The sequence below is a fragment of the Humulus lupulus genome, chromosome 2, assembly GCF_963169125.1.
Source record: "Humulus lupulus chromosome 2, drHumLupu1.1, whole genome shotgun sequence".
Lineage (NCBI taxonomy): Eukaryota > Viridiplantae > Streptophyta > Magnoliopsida > Rosales > Cannabaceae > Humulus > Humulus lupulus.
Genome location: NC_084794.1, coordinates 134,023,238 through 134,027,815, shown reverse-complemented (window position 1 = coordinate 134,027,815; position 4,578 = coordinate 134,023,238). Strand labels below are relative to the sequence as shown.

General features: G+C 32.6%; 1 long non-coding RNA gene across 3 annotated transcripts; it reads left to right on the top strand.

Annotated features, from left to right (window-relative positions):
* The first annotated feature begins 238 nt into the window (after positions 1-238).
* LOC133816309 (uncharacterized) lies at positions 239-3,608 on the top strand. Of its 3 annotated transcripts, none has more exons than XR_009885149.1 (5): positions 239-631; positions 2,385-2,606; positions 2,902-2,999; positions 3,262-3,328; positions 3,427-3,608. It is a non-coding gene; the product is annotated as an uncharacterized LOC133816309 (long non-coding RNA). The 3 variants fall into 3 exon arrangements; XR_009885150.1 differs by lacking the exon at positions 239-631 and adding an exon at positions 1,539-2,123 and having other exon boundaries at positions 2,402-2,606; XR_009885148.1 differs by lacking the exon at positions 239-631 and having other exon boundaries at positions 2,130-2,606.
* The last annotated feature ends 970 nt before the right edge of the window (positions 3,609-4,578 follow it).

Genomic DNA, 4,578 nt, shown 5'->3' with positions numbered 1-4,578 from the left:
TTCTGGACTCGCGATGAGTGTCCAAAAAAGTCCAAAGAGTCCTAAAAAGCCTGAATAGAAAATTTGAGTGTATAATATGAGTGGTGACTTTTAAGGGCTCACTTTAGGTATCCTAAAAGAGTATTAAAGGCACCCAACGAGTTCCCTTAAGTATATTAAGTAAAAAGAGGGGATACAAATAATTGGAGATTCGAATTAGGGCTAGGGCATTTCAAACAATTTGTCTAACTTTACATTTAATAGTAGTTGTTAATTAATTAAATCACTTATTATTTAAATAGTTAATAAAAAAAAAGTTTGATTAAAATTTATTAATAATACTTATTGGGGCTTTCAGCCAGGGATTATGGTTCTTTTTTTTTTTCAGCACCACGTAGTAGAAGGGAAGGAGAAGTACGGGTGGCTGGGTTCTCAGCCAAGGCATTCTTCTCAGCGACGATGACGATGCAGTGCTTGAAGATGGCTGTAAGTGATTCTTGATGCATGTTCCTGGTGCTCGATGACGGCTACAGGTGGTTCTCGACACCTGGACTTCTCAGCAATGCTGCAGAGGTGGTCGGAGCTGCATGCGTCCTCGGCACGGCGGCGGCACAGGCTGGGTCAGTCTCAGATTGGGTGTCAGCAACAGTAGGTATTTAAGCTTTATATTTTTATTATTATTAGTAATAGATAGTTATATATTTATATTTATATTTATATATATATATATGCAACTCTGTTGTTTCATACGAATGTGATGGAGCTTCTAGTTGGGGCCTTTCTTCAGGCCTCTAAGATTGGACTATCCATAATCTCATTCATGTCAGAAAATCTATAAGTTTATTCAAATGTATATTTTTTTCTTCTTTTTTTATGTGTCAAATTTATTGTTCTTGTTTTTTTTTGTCATTTGGGTTCTAGTTCTGTGTTATTATGTCTGTATCTTCCCTCAGAAAGGTCTGTAGATTGTATTTTTTTTGGGCACTCAGCCTTACTCGAGCAAATTGTGATCATTTGGTATGAGATTGGAAAATTTATTTTGATTATTTTCTTCTGTTTGTGTCATTGTATTTTTGTGTGTTTTCACTTTAATGTATATATATGCATATATAGGATGATGGTCCTACCTTTTTGCTGGTAACAATGGTAAGTCAATTTAATTATAATTTTATAATTGAAGTTTCTTTCTCTTCCTGTAATGATGAGCCACAATTACAAGTGTATATAATCTAATTAACTATGATCTTTATGATTATTCTTTTTTGTTAATTTGTACAGAATTACAATTATTTCTAACTCATTTTTATAAGAATTGCATTCATATTAGTATAATGTTAGATTGTATAGGAGTTTTGTTTGTCTTCTAATGCTTAAGTACTCTTTTCATTATTATGCGATTCCAAATTGAAACAAGCACCTAAGGTTTTCTCATAATCTTGCTGAGACAAAAGAATAACACAAAGATGGTTGTATCCTTTAGTTAAAAATAAAAATAGTGAGAAGTTTAATTTGGTTTTATGTCATATATTGTTCTCAGTTTTTTATTTCTTATGCATTCAAAGTGTTTGAAAAAAATACCTAATAGAATGACAAGAAGAGAATAACTATTTTTTAAAAAAGTTGATTAATACTTGTTTTATTTAATTGATAGAATACTTGTCCTCTAAATAATACTTAGTGGAACATTCTTTTTTAGTGATATGGAATTTCTGATGGATTAGTGATGTGTTCTTGAAACTCATGTAATAATTCTTTAACTTAATAGTTATAGCTCATCTTCGATTTCATATATAAAGTATGTCCATTATTGATTTTGAGGTCCTAAGCTTCTCTGTAATACATTGTTGATGTTTGTGTGGGCAATGTAGGCTTTGTGAAGCTTTTAGTTATGTTTTTTTTTTTGTTATGCGTATTAAATCAATTAAGACTAGACATAGTATGCCTCTATGGCATGAGGAAATCTTATTGAATGCTAATGATATTAAAGCAATTTATGACCTCCATCATCTTTCTGCTCACAACTTTTTGTTAGCCTTACTTATATTAGTATTTTTAAATATTCTACTATATACTTATCACATTTTACGTTCATTTCTTTCTACAACATTTTACAAGCGATGGCAATAGGGGTCCATGAGTGCTGGGTAAGTTTTATTTTCTTCTTTTCTATGGGTTAGCTTCTCTTTATTTCATTCTTTTCAAGAACTTTAACACTCTAGATTTTTAGTTAATTGATTGAAACCTGGTGACTGCAACAGTGGGCTGGGGTGCTTCTCTGGCTCACCATTTCTCTCGCACAGTACTTATACACATACATATACATATATATTGATCATTTTATTTTTCTGGGTATTATTTGTAATAGGGTTTTGGTTTTTGTTTTGGATGATCGATCTTATTATTAGGTTGATGTGGTTCTAAGAGGGTACAGTGGGTACAACACGGGGTGGGCTCTAAAGGTTATAGAGAAGGTTTTTCCGGCGGTTGATCACAGCAAAGCTCCACTAGCCGTGACTGTGTTCTTCGGTGCAAACGATGCATGTCTTCCAGGGCGATGCTCTGCTTTTCAACACGTGCCTCTTGACAAGTACAAGCGAAACCTTCACTCCGTTGTCTTTGTCCTCAAGGTAACTAACAACAATCAAATCAACCATTGAAGCCATCCTTATTTTGATTAAAAATGAAAGTTTAAACAAAAAAATAAAAGGGTTTATTTACTTTTAATAAAATCACTGCTAAGATTGAATAATAGGACTATTAATTTGGTCCATATTTCATTTGGTGTGGTGGAGGTTGAAGAGTTAATAATGTCAAGAATTATGAGTCAAAATGTTTGGGGATTACTTTGTTATGAGTCAATGACAAACCTTTTGGGATGGGTTTACTTTATTAACAAGGTGTCTTATATTTTCTTCTCTCCAGATGTTGGATGCGTACGGTAATCATGTTATGGAAGGTCTGAAGTTCGGGTGGATGTACAGGGATTTTAGATGCTAGATCAACTAGGCCTCAGGCATAAGGTCAGTATCTTTGTACATTTCTTGCATAATTATTTAATATGAAGCATATAATTACCGTAGCTTAATAGGTTAGTATGAAGCATATAAGATAGGCTCAACCTTTTGTTATTGGTTTTACTATGTTCTGTTTCTTTAAAAAAAAAAGGAAATTACCATAGCTTAATAGTTTTCCTTGGAATAAAGTATTTAATTACCTCTAATGTTTTAGTTCTTAAAATGGACCTAAATGCATATCATCTTGATAATAATTTGTTAAATATAGGTGGATTCTGACGGATGTGTCGACCTTAGTGGTCTCTTGAAAGTAACAACCAGATATGGAGAGAATGGTAAGTGTCTTTACCTGTGAGCTTTATCTCTGTTAAGTTGGACTTGTAGATCTCTAGTTATGAGTGGTAATGCAGTTTTATTCATGATCTTGTGCCAGCATGTTCGGGTTAAACCTGACCGCCTCAAGGCGCGCCTCAGACCGCCTCATGTTCGGGTCTTTGTCTCCTGTGAGCTGTAATATAATTTGATCTTAAAGCATTGGATTACTACTTGGCTTGCAAGAGGCATGTTGTAATTGATTTTTCTTATTTTTAAATCTTTCACAATTTTGAATATAAGTTGTATAACTTTAGTGGAGTTTGGATATCGTAGATATTCATCTGTAGTGAAGTAGGTTCTGAGAATTATGTGTGTTGTAGTGATAACGGAATGTTGAAAACTTGCATGTCTTAGTGAAGTAGGTTCTGAGAATTTTGTGTGTTGCAGTGATATATGGATGAAAACCTGTGTGATGTTTAATTTGTTTGAATTGTTTGTGTTGATTGGGACAGTTTGCTAGGCTAGTAAATTATGGGATATGCTGTTTGATTATGTTAATTGAACCCCTCATCTTTATTTTTATCCTTTGTTTGATTTTTTCTAACCCAAATCTGACTTGGCTTTTAGAGGTTTATTGTTTTTGTCCAATGGTATAATATAAAACAGTCGTGGAATATTTGTTTGGCAAGTCAAAATTTAGTGAAGTCTTATCTTGTCAATACTCAGTTTTTTAAGAGTCGTTTTGGAGTGTTGTTCATAAATTGTTTAATTGTTTGTCTTACTGATATTGCATTTCTGTAATTATTATAGTCTTAGGTATTTTTGTAATTATTATAGTCTTAGGTATTTTATTTAATCGGACCTTGCTTTTATTTAAAGTTTATACACACACTTAAAGTATCAGGATTTTAGTTAATCTTGTTCAAATTAATCATCATCAACTGTGGATAATGGTGTCTTTTATACTTAATTGCAATATGATGCCTAACTATTGTTGTTAATGCTGTGTTCTTATTATCTCTTACTGATTTTTGGTATTTGTTATCTCATTTCTGATTTATGGGCCCGTGGCTGTATTCTATAAATATGAGTGTTATAATATATTGGCAGATTTTTGCTTCTTTTACATATGGTTTCATTTCTGCATTGGTTAGGCTTTAACTGTGTGTATTTTAACTATGTACTGGGTTTGGTTGTCCTGATTATTATTTTCATGGATTTAAGAACTCTTTGACCTTACTAATCTTAAGCTTGCTCAGTAGATTTAATT